Genomic DNA, 12,536 nt, shown 5'->3' on the forward strand with positions numbered 1-12,536 from the left:
ACAGAGCTACACAGGGGACCACCTACCCAGCCCCACTCCTTGGGGAGCTCCACATGGATCGTGGCTTTGAGGCATCTCTCCTGGGCACAGGCACAGCCTGCCCTGCAGCTCTGTCACCCTGATGTGTGTCTCCTAACCACAACTTCTCTGAGGTTTACAATTCAGAGATGTTGGTTTCCTGCAGTTTCTCTCGCAAATTAGCAACGTTCTCTGTTTTCTGGGCTCCTTTTTGGTCCTGTTTCCTCACACCCAGCCTTTCCACCACCTCCTCTTCATCCTTGCTGCTGATGGCTCTGTTGCTACCACCCGGCAGCTCAGTCGATGCCCCGACCATCTGGGGACCTGCACGGCGTTCCCCACCTCCGGGAGAGCCATGCAGGAAGGGTGGAGCAGGGCATGTTTAGCAGCTTGGCTACATGCCATCTGTCACCTGGAATATGCTTGTCCTCCATCAGCGAAGTGTGCCTTGTCTGATGGGAACGACTGAGCAGACGTTTAGGAGGGTGAGTTTCCACATCCCTACGTCAAATTTTCCCATACGGGTGACTTGATGGTTAGAAACAGCACCTTATCCACATCACACACTGCTCGGCTCTCTGCTCAGTGAACTTTTGGACTTGTTTTATCTGTCTTTGGATTGGTTTTTGTTTGTTTGTTTGGGTTTTTTAAAGTAAACTGCTGCCTCTTAGTACTAAAAAAACGTATCTAAGGAAAGATGGGTTTGGCTTTTGAAAACTGGTTGTTAGCAGTAGCCCTTTTCCTTTTTCAGTGTGTTTTCAGAAATGAAAAGCAGCACTTGAGAACTCTTTATTTTTTCGAGAAGGCACATAAACACAGAGGTGTGCAAAAGAGGGTCCCTTTCCAAAATACATCTGCTCTGTGCTGTGTCTTGCTCTAACACACCACCACAGCCGCCTTTGCTTGGGATTTGCTCCACACAGGAAAACGCGGAGGATTCTAATTGCCAGGAGGAGGAGGGTTTGCCTCCCTTGTTTGCGCTGTTAGGAATGTGGGTGAGTCACTGCCTCGTTTGAGGAATGAAACCTTCCATCCCAGCCCCTTATGCCTTTGTTTGCTTTTAGAACTGCAGTGCTGTTGAAGGTAACTCACGCTCCTGTGGCTTCTCTGAGGCTCAGGTTTAACATCGGGTTTCACGTTTTGTATTCCCTTCTTAAAAGCACAGAGATGGGACTACATCTTCCCACGTGTGCTCCAAAATCCATAGGATCCTGAAGACTTCAGGAGATCAAAGCAGGCGAACCCCCAGTCGTCTCCAGTGAGCAAAGCTGGTTTCCAGCACAACCAGTGCAGCGGGGTGTGGGTCTTGAACAGAAACGTCCCTAATTAAAATAGGCAATTTCCAACGACAAAGTTGGAACAGTCTTAGAGGTCATTTTGTTTCAGGAAGGCAAGAAAAGCAGAGAAAAAAAATTACACAAAACCCAGAGCACAGTTTTCTAACTTTTCTAGCTTTAGGGACCTGTGGCCATTTTGTGAATGAATTATCTGCTTTCAAAGGATTTTAAATGCCTTAAACGATATTCCTACTTTACAAAATGAAGTCCTTACGTTATGGAGATGCTTAAGTATGAATTTCAGTTCTTTCTTTTATGCTTTGTAGTTTGAAAAAAAAATATAAAAGACTTTTCATACATAATTGTGTCATTTTCCTCAACTGCAATTTGACATCTAAACCTGATCTTTTTTCCGTATGTAATAGATGGTTTCATTCTTGGGTTGTTGTTTTTGTTTTTTTTTTTCACACTTCAAGCCTGCCAGTTATTCCCAAAAGCCCAGTGTTTATATTTATTCCATAGCAAGCATGTGACTGGTGTGACTGCATAACTATATCAAAATGAATTTGAGTTCCTTTTGTTGCAAAATGTTCCAGGGCTACAGATACGTTTTGAATGCATAATAAGCTCTGGGTATAGAGATTACAAGAGGAACTATCTGCAAAATCCTATGGATTAAGGTCATGCATGACATATTTAATTCTCCCTCCTGTGAGGTTTGATTGCAAGATAGTCTGCTCCCACTGACTTCTTAAAATGAGAAAGCTTGAAAAATTGACCAGATTCTGTCAAATTTGCGTCGCTGCTAGTGGAGCTGGAGGTGTTGAAGAAACAGAGAATTGTGAGGAAAGGAAGAAGCAGAGACCAGGAGGGTCAAAATCCCTGCTGGTTCACAGCTTGGAAGTGAGGAAAGACACCAAGATGACTTTTTTTTTCTGCCACAATTTGATCCACTATAGAATTTGCTATATCAGAAGGGGCAGCTCTTCCCTCTGTTGCTGTGACTGCAGCAGTGTCTCAAGGCTGCATTTGGGACCAAGGCTCTGTTGTGCCGGGCCAAAGAATGTGTCCTTGATGGTAAAGGATGCAAAGTGAGCATGGGAGAAATGCGAGGAGCAGAATGGAGGTCATGGGGGGAGCACCTCAGTCCTACAGAAATTCACTCATATCTTTTCCCCCTGCCCCAAGATGCATGTATGATCAGGCAAAACACAGAGACTTGATGGAAGGTAAAACTGGGTAAAACTCTCTGGGGAACAGCCAGTCCCCAAGACCACTGCTCTCCTTCACATCCGCCAGGAGGTGGATCCAGTGAATTCTTTTTTAATAGAGGTGGCCATTCTTCTGCTTTTTGTTTGTTTTTTTGGTTTTTTTTCTCTCCATAAACTATTGAAAATCATCTGATGGGAATAACTTCAAGTAACTGAGTTTGTCATACAAATGGGGTGTATCCTTACAAAGAACAAACTGCCCTGGGTTTAAGTTAAGTATGGATCAGCTGCATGGACTGATGTGGATGTAACAATTTCACCCGGTTGCAGACATGGTCAGTCACTCGTGTCCTTCATGCTGTCCGTAACTAGGGCATCACTGCTGCCTCACTGCCTGTCCCAAGGGACCTGGGTGGTGTTTGTGCAAACACCATTGGGCTGAGGAAGGGGTGGAGAAATGCGTCTCTCAGCGCTGGATATATTTAGTGAATGCAGCTGTGGGAGGCAGCAGGAACAAGAGAGCTCTTGTATTGCCTGTGCTCTGACAGTTCACATGCCTAAATAATCTGCTAGTTTTTTACCCATATGTTTCCCACCCCCCGCTCCACAATGTTTTTAATTTGAATGTAAAGTTACACTTCAATTTAGTCAGAATCCTTCCCGGAGCTTAAAAGTGAGATGTGTTACAGTGTCAGCCTTGGTACAGCCCTTCAGACAGGGCAACCCGCAAGGTTCAGGGGCACTGGCCTTTCTCCATGGCGAGTGGGGAGATTTGACTTCATCTTTTAGGGAGGGTAGTGATAGCTCGAATATGCCTTTCATGTGCACTGCAGAGCTTTCTTGGGCTGGGAGCAGGCCTGCAGCACTGGTATGGCCCCTCCCAAGCAAAGCCTGCTTCTTGCCAGGGCTGCTGAGCTGGGGTGCAGAGCCTGTTTTTGGCACACTGGGCACTTCATTGAGCTGTACAAACTCTGCTGGTCCTCCTGGCATCCCTGGGAGTCTGATCCAATATTCGCCAGCACGTCATGGAATAAAAAAGGACGACAAAAATAGGTTTACTGACCTGCTGGGTCAAGCAGGAGCAGGTTACTGTTGCTGTGCATTAGGACTAATTTGTCTGTGTTCTCTGGCCATGTTCAGACTTGCCCCCAGAGAAAAAGTTCGAGGCTGAGAATGCCCTGTGAGTCTTCTTCCCTGGCTTGTTCAGTGGCACACAACAAACCATGAGCTGGCCTGCCTCAGGCTTTAAAGGTTTATGACAAATTAAACTGCAGAATATAAAAAAGAACTTTTTTTTTTCTTGTTTTGATGTGGTTAAGGGGTTGAAAAAACAAGACTAGTGTAGGGAAGTGATGATGGAGACGTCACTTTTAGAGGGAGACAGACTCTGCCATTGCTTTCCTAGAGCTTGTCCCACCTTAGGGTGTTTTTCCACCCACAGCAGCATTGCTGGGAGTTGTTGTAGTGACACATCCGTTCTTTGGCACTCTGACCCTTCCCACTCATCCATGGACAGCATGGATTCGCTGTTCCAGTGGCAGGGACCTGATATCCGTATCAGAAATGCAGCTCCTGTGGGTGGCTTTTATGGCTCCACTACAGGCTGGCACTGATCCTGAAACACATCCAGCTTCTCTTAAAACTGTGTGGTGTACGCGTGCGGGATATAGCTGTCCCACCTTTGCTGTGATCTAAGGGAGTTTCAGTGGCTAGTTTGTCTATCGAAAGCATTTATTATTAAAGTGTAGAAAAAATGCATCCGTGAAAAAATCTGTACGAACTCGATGACCTGGGAGTCCACACCGTCTTTTCTGTCTCGAATCCCGCGGACTCCGTGCCCGGGACTGGCTTTGTTTCAGCAGTTAAATGGTTAATTGGAGAGCTAATTGGCTCTGAGCGCTCCAGCCCTTTGCAACAGATTATTGGCATGCTGGTAGGAGCAGCTCCCTTCCTTCCCTTCCCCCTTCATTATAAAAACATGTACTGTAGAGAAACCAAATACCACATGGCGCCCTGCGCTCAGCCCGTCATCGCTCCCGCTCCGTGTTCAGCACAAAAAGTCCTTTTATATTTGGGAAGCGGAGGGAGAAAATTCTGGAAAGGCAAGATCGTGGCGATAGCGGCTGAATCGGCACATCTATTTACAGTGTGCAAGGGCAGGAGCCCGCAGCCCCACGTACCCCGCGCCCCGGGGGGGCTCTGAAAACGGAGGGGGAAAGCCTGTTCCATGAAGGAGAGCGCTCCCCGTCAGGTTTAGGCTTTGCGGAGGGCTCTCGGGAGGTACCGAGGGGCTGAATGTGAAGAGAGAAAAATAAAAGATTTCCTGGGGGGTGGGGGGGAAGTTGCATTTCTGTTTTCCCGAGGAGCCGTGGGCGTTTTGAGGCAGCTGTCAGCAGAGGCAGGCGCCATTTCGTGAGGCGGCATTAATGCAGCGGGAGGAGACATGTTGTGTTCGTGTAGTTTGGATTTTAAGGTTTTTCTCCTTTATTTGAAGCAAGAGGCTTATTCATCCCGCCTTTACCCTCGTTCAGTCCAAAGGCTTTAATTGTTTTAAACTTGAGGGCAAATAGTAGTGACAAGCGGGGAAAGCCAGGGAAAAGGGGAAGAGTTCTCCTGAGGGGATCACAGTGTGCAAGCAAAATCGGATCTCTGTCCAGGAGACAAAAAATCTTAGAGGTGTAACATGGTCCCAAAAATGCCACCAAGGGCATAGGGAGGATAACCAGGATGACAGCGTGGCTGCGGATCCAGTCCGGGTGTGCAGTGAAAATGGGGTACATCAGGTGCGTTTTAAATAGAGGATTTTTTCCTGCTACAAAAAAAGGTCTGACTGGTCTGTGCACACACAAAACCAGCCTTTTGTGATTTACACGAGCTGACTTGACTTCCAGGTATTGAGATGCTAGTTTTGATCTAAAAGCCCACACTATTGCTAGTGATGCAGAGCTGCTCTTTTGATCAAAGGAGAAAATAGGAATCGTGGCAGGAGCGGGCTCAGGGTGATCCTCTTCAGTGCAGAACTCCTGGAGCAAGCTGCAGGATTTTGTTAAGTGCCTTTGGTATGGGAGTTGACTTTTTACCACTCCGGGACCTTTCACTTGCAAAATGCATTATAAGGCTCATTTGTTTAACAAGTCTCTGGGAGCTGGAAGAGGGAGAATTAATACTGGCATTTGGGAATACAACTGGTAGTGCTGCATTTGATTTTGGTTTCATGTCATTATTTTCTGGTTTCAGAGTCAGGAAAAGCTGCTCATTTATTTTTCATGTAGCTGTATTTTTTTCCTGGCTTCTTAAGGAGGCAGAGCTCATGAAATTCTGCTGTTAAAGGCCTGGAGCTTTTGATCTGATGTGCAGTTTCAACAAATTTCTGTTCTAGAGATTCTGCACTTTGGGGGAAGCTGCAGGTTATAGAGACAAATCAGTGCATCTGCTAAAGGAAGAACTACAAAATGAGTGCAAAGGGTCTCCGTTCACATTCCTTGCTAACCCAACAATGAGCATCTAATTGCCAGCTGACCAGTCTATAATGTGTAGCTTGGAAATGTCGCAGCCTCTACTGGAATATGGCACGGGATTGGGAATGCTGCAGCAGTGCAGTGCACTTGGGTGTGGGGCTGCTGACTCCCAGGAAAGTAGCCATCATTATTTCAGCTGCTCACAAAAGACTTGAAAACTTTCAGCCGCAGTACTCAAATACCAACTAGGTTTGCAGGGAGTATTAGTCATATTTAAGATTCCTCCACGTTACGTGCAGTTGAATTTGCGAGGTTTTGATCTCCTTGCGCTGGTCTAAAGGTTCCTTTTCAAGCTTGTCACCTGTGAAGATTTCTCTGAGACCGTGATTCAGAGAATTTTCTGATTACAGAAAAGCCTCTTTGCCACCTCAAGACCATTATTTTCTTGATTGCCCTATTTTACTCTGCTAAGGTTACATTCCATCTGCAGTTCAAACATAACCTGGTTGCAGTGCACCGATCACCAGCAATACACGTAGTGAAGAGCTCTACTGTGTGACATTCATGCACATCCTTGGTTTGCTTAAGACTGTGCATTATAATGATAATATGAAGCATAAAATAGTTCCCATATATAAAAATTACTTTTCTAGCATATATTAATGTGCCTTTTGGAACCTCTTAGTTAGGTTATGTTTTCCCCTTAATTCCATATTATTAGCAACACTTGAGTAGACTTCAACATTCCAATTTTGATTCTAATTTTCATTCTGTTCAGTGTGTGTGTGTGTATATATATATGTATATACAAGAAGATAATCCTTTATTAATCTTTTGAGCAGAACAGTTTTCGTTTGTGCAACAAAAGTCCTGTGCCTGAATGTTCATTATCAGCACCTGATATGCTAGCCTGGAGCACAATAGCCTAATAATTAGAGTTAAAGGAAAAAAAAACAACTCAGTTATTAAAGTCACAGTGTTTCATTTTTGTGCATGTTATGATTGTGAATTATTCAAGCATTTGCCTTTAGCTCCTACATGTATGAACTTATGCTCCCCACGCATTTTTTTCCCCCAAAGTGCTCTATGGTTTCCTTTGTCTTACACACTAGGTTGGAGTATTCAAATGTCCTGTTTAATTCTAGTAGCATGTGTGGCTTGTTACAAGAAAATCTGAGATAGTTTCTCAATTAAAAGCATTTTATTTTGACTTACTTGCTTCTACTTCTGTCTACCATTTGGTCTCTTCATAGTCAATATTCTGTTTTATGGAAAGATTTTAAATGTGTATTGAAGGAGAGGAATAAGAAGTGCCTAGCCAATTTATGTTATTTCTTTTGCCACTACTAATAAAAATATGAAAGAAAAAGAAATGTTGGGAAAATAAAAGGAATGGTGATACAATTATAGCTGTATGTGCAAAGCTACAACGTGCTTGCTCTTCCTCTTGAAATTTAGACCTTTGCTTCAGGTTCTCTTTCCCTTCTACAGAGTTGATTAGTTAATTTCAGTTGCATATTCCAAGTACTGACATACATGTTCATCCCTAAATTCACTTCATGTGCTTCCAAATCCTTAGGACAACATTTGGTTTAGACACCAAGAAAAAACTGGAGGGATTCCATGGGCCTAAATGTAATTACTCAACCCTGAATTAAAGGCATAGGCACATAACTTATATCCCACGTGTTTGGAGTAACAAGAAGAGATCAAAATCTCAGCTTTTGTCATTGAAGTAAATGTTTCTAGACTTAAGACACATTTGTAGAGAGAGGTGATAAGAGTTTGGTCAGATGCATGATTAAATCTTGAAGAAAATAAATCTTGTTTTGGGCACATAGAACCTTGTTGGGATCTTCCTCTGGGTGAAATGGCAATGAAGGTGGCAGTCAGATTTTTCAAGTGGTGATCAAGCACTGTGTGTGTCTCAGCCAAGACATCTTGTGTTTCCTCTGCTGCTTTAATTGCACAAAAAGCCATTGACCTAATTTTGTGACAGGACTGTACCAACAGTGTTTTCTAGGGCTGCCTATGTTTTCTCACAGCTCACCACCTAATACAAACTTCGACTATTAAAAAAAAAGTGCACTGTGAATGGTTTTAAGCTCAGACAAGACTGTCACCCTTAACGGCTTGGTCAGAGAGAGGGAGAGTATTTGTTTCAGCATGAAAATCTCGTCTGCAACAGTTAAAGCTGGTAATTCCAGAGTTTAGGTGCCTGACATGCCCAGAGCTGCTCTAGTCCCTGGGATGCTGAGCTCTCTGAGCTGGGTAAAGCTCTGGCAGGAGCCAGTTTATAATGAATTACTGTAGGAAGAAAATATAAAAGCTCATGGGAAACATCAGCCTGACACAAGAGCTGTTTCTGTTCAGGTGGCATTCTAATCCAAGTGTGTCGGTGCATCACTACAACAAAAATTGATTGGACTGCACATCTAGCAGGTATTGACAAATATGAAGAAGTTTGTTTCGAGCTACTAACATAAGGGGTCTTTTATATATATGGTGCATTACAACAGGGTGATTCAGTGCTTTGTCAGACTGTCTATAAAATAAAAAAAAGTATATGCTTGTAAGATTTCAGAAAATAAAGGTACCATTTCTTTTCCCTGCATGTGGCAATTTACTGAATAATGCATCATTTTGTCAACTTTTATATAGCAATCAGTAAATGCCCTATGGTGCTACCTGCACATGGGAGACAAGAATGAAGATTGTTATGGAAACAGGCTTGAAACTTGCTTGAAATAAAAATTCCAGTTCTATACTTGTGGTTTTGGAGGCCTGGGCTGTTTTTCTTTTCATTCTAGAGTAGCTGTAATTTATCTTGTTCACTCTGAGTGAAATTCCTCATGTTTGCAAGGCCGGTATGAAACTCTTTGCCTCCAAAACTCCAAGGAGATTTACCAAGAAAATGGACTTGTTGTTACAATCATCATCTAAACTTTCCAAAGTCTCCATTAGAACTCAAATGGAGAGTTAGTAAAAATAAAAATTAGAGCTTATAGTAGGGAATTTTTTTTTCCTCGATTTTGACGTGTAAACACATATTTGTGCTAAGCCCGTTTTCCCTTTTCTGGTTGTATTCCTCAAGCACTTATGCAATCAAGCTTTACTGGCTTACATTTGCAGCAAATAAATTTCAAGAATGGACAGGTAAATACCTTTGGAAAATGAGCTTTAAATGTGCGTAAGGAAGTAATCATGCTAGAATTTCAAATTATCTGAATTTTTTTTTAAAAAGTAATTTCATTATCTATATCCTCTAAAAATATAATTTTGAAGCTACATTTAAAATCCAAATATTCTGGAAATTTGGCTTAAAAATTATAAAATGTTCTAATTCTTTATGTAACAATTCCATAAGATATTGGAAAATGGGAGAACAGTATCTATTTTGAAATGTAAGATTGGGCAAGACTCCCTTAATCATGCTGATGTTTTGGGGGTTTTTTAACAAACTCTTGATAAAACAGTGACCACAAAACACTCCTGTGACTCTGCAGATTGTATTTCCAGCCAGAATGGTGACATAAAGAACACTGCTTGCTGCTTCTACCTTTTAAAGTGATTTTAAACCCTACCACTATGGCTAATTGTTGTATGGTTCCAGTCCTGCAAGTTTCCTAGCAGGGAACTTGATCAGTGCAGAGCAGTTCAAGTGTGTAAGGCAGGTCACAGCACCTGCTTTGGTGTGCTCTACCTCTGGCATTACAGTCCCTGGGAAGGTGCACTTTAGTTTCTTATTTGCTTTCAAAGGTGATTTCAGCAATAACCAAAGCTGCATAATTGTTTTTCATGTAAGGAGATATGTAATACCTTGTTAACACTTTTATAAATTCCAGTGTCTAAGCAGGGACAGGCAAAATGGTCAGTATTTTTCTACCATCTCCCAGTCCTCTTACAGAAGTTTCCCAAGCCAAGCAGAATAGTTTATTACCTAAAAGGTGACCTTGAAAAACCAGAGCATTGCATACAAGAAGCAGGGGCTAAAAAACGGGGTAAAGAAACAGATTTGTTGTTCCAAGCTCCAGTGGTTTACTTTAAGAAGCAATTAAACATATTATTATCCAATCACTCACATTGTTTAAGTTTGAAACAGTCTGGAGTTTTAAACTCTCGTAAGATTTCATCAAAATAAGGACTACTGCATCTTTCTGACTTTTTTTTATACCTCTAAGGCTGCCATTTAAGGCAATAGCTGTGTGTTAGGCATTGACCAAATACAGCATAATACCTTAACTGAGATGGTCTCTACTTCTTACATCCAGTTAAGATGGCAACAAGGGATAGCTTGAAGATGATCTGTAATAACAACATAGAACTTCAAATTTCAAACCTCCTTAAGAAAAGTGGATTTGATTTCCCAAGAAAAAAAGTGTGTATATTCCCTAGTGAAGTTAATATAAAGCATAATAATTAATCCTCTCACTAGATAATAGTTGCTGGTCTGTTATTTGCTTTATTGTATAAGGAACTCATGCAAAACTGAAACAGTGAGGTGTGTCCGTTGTTAAGGAGCTCTTAGATCTAAAATTTGAGCTCAGACCACCAGATCACATGTACAGTAACAGTACTGATTCTTTGATGCATTGTGACTAACAAGTAAAAAATCTGCATAGGAGAGACCGTTGAATCCCACAAAATATGTTTAATCCATTTCTGACTTCCATTTCATCTTTATACTTTTTATTAATAACTTATTTTTCTTTGAAAGCAGGAATGGAAAGCTGAGTCTTGGTTAAAATTGCTTCATTTGAATAAATTGAAAAACACTGGGGTTTGGCTTAGACTGGAAGATTTTTTTCTTTACCATATGTTTATGACACTGATAAGAATTTGTTTCTAATTATTCATGGTAATAAACCCTTTTACTGCTGCTCACAAGGTTCATCGTTCTGAACATGAGCCCCATAAAAGTGCCAGCAAACCCCTCATATTAACATAATCTCAGTTTTCAGTGTTAAATCCTAGGAACAAAAAGGGCATATGTAGAAGTTCTCTCTATGTGTGTAGATGTGTTTGCAATTATTCATTACCGGCTGGAGCAAAAGTCTGGATTTCAATTCCAGTTCCAGATTTGGAGCAGAATGAACAGCACGAGTTCATTGCTAGAACTGAGTTATATCCTTGCTGCTGCTGGGTCTTGTGACAGTAGCAAAAAGCTTTAGCTGGGATCAATACACAGTAATCATCTTCTCCAGTCACACAGGGAATGTGGTTCCATGCTTGGAAGGTGAATTTGTATCTACCTGAGCAGTTACTGTGATTTTAATAGTGAATTACTGAGGAAGGAAACAGAAGTGGGGGGGGCGGGAAGCAGATTGATTGTTTGACCAACTTGTTACAGGTTACATACAAAACCTGAAAACAGAGCCCCTGCTTGATTCAGAACAAAGTGACAACTTCTATAAACACCCAGTTTACAGGATGTTAAATGCCTCCCACAAACAGCTCGCTGTGCTCAAAGGGCATTCCATATCCTGTTTGCATATTCTCTGTCCAAGTAATACAAACTATTCTGTTTGGCCTAGGGCCTAGGAAATTGGCATTGATTTCTTCTGAAAAGTGAGAGTTTTGGTTGAAGAAAAGTTTGGTGACAATGCACATCTCTCAGTCTTGTTTAGACTCCTGTTTTCTACTTCAAAAGGCAGATACAATGTTTAACCTTTGTCCAATATTTGCCTTTCCATTATATTTGTGTCTCCAAAGATCTGTGGGCTACACTGTACAACAAAGAATAAACTGCTTCACCCATCTTTTGGTGTTGTCTGGTACAGAGGGCAGGTTGGGGCAGGTGGGGAAGGGACACTGGCCTGTGTGGGATCACAGTGTGCCTTTGTATGTTGTCCCTAAAGGATAATAACATGGGGCTGGCTGGGGGAAGGAAGAAAGGTTCTAGAAGAAAATAGAGTACCAGAAAGTTGGGTTCTGTGCCTCCATCTGGAATTCCAGCCACAGACGCAATCTCAGAAAATAGTTCCAAAATTAGTAATGGAAACATTAACTTGTCCCATTATTATTAGACATGTGGTTCATAAATGTGCCTGAAGTATTTGGTCTAATGATACACGAAGGAAGAAAGTGTGTCATCTGAAAGAGAAGAAATGAACTTTATAGAGGAAACTGCAGTGTAGAAATGCTGAATTTAGAAAGAAAAAAATGGTATAACTGCAGAGACAGTAGGAATGAAAATTTTATTCCACTGTTTTGTTAGGAAAAAGAATGCAAAACAGACTTTTCCTGGTAAGGAACAGCAAAGCTGTGTGAGGGGAGCCACAGCTCTGTAGAGGGACTGTACTTGTGCTTACCTCCATGTAACTCGCTTGGGGCCAAGGAACAGAGGAGGTCATGGATTCTCGTGTAAGGTTTTTTGGAGCTGCTTCAGGTCTTGGTGCCCAGGAAGCAAAAGAGGAGCACTGCATTTATTTAATGAGGATATTAGACTTTGAGTAATTTTTTGGTTACAAGTAGCAGCAATAGAGTAAGGGACTTCCAAAAACATTTGTCTATAAATTACATAGGTAATTTTTAAAAGAGAAACAGTCTATTACACTAGACAGTCTGGTGTA

At 41.9% G+C, this 12,536-nt stretch overlaps 1 protein-coding gene across 2 annotated transcripts in view; it reads left to right on the plus strand.

The window, feature by feature from the left end:
• The first annotated feature begins 265 nt into the window (after nt 1-265).
• CHD2 (chromodomain helicase DNA binding protein 2) overlaps nt 266-12,536 on the plus strand; it is an 84,946-nt gene continuing 72,675 nt past the window's right edge. The window contains exon 1 of one of the 2 annotated variants that reach the window (XM_019280805.3): nt 266-503. The gene's annotated coding sequence lies outside the window, so the exon portion shown is untranslated. Of the gene's footprint in view, nt 504-776; nt 1,014-12,536 lie in introns of those variants that run through there. The other variant, XM_019280806.3, reaches the window with a different exon arrangement.

This window comes from Corvus cornix, chromosome 10, assembly GCF_000738735.6.
Source record: "Corvus cornix cornix isolate S_Up_H32 chromosome 10, ASM73873v5, whole genome shotgun sequence".
NCBI classification, from domain to species: domain Eukaryota; kingdom Metazoa; phylum Chordata; class Aves; order Passeriformes; family Corvidae; genus Corvus; species Corvus cornix.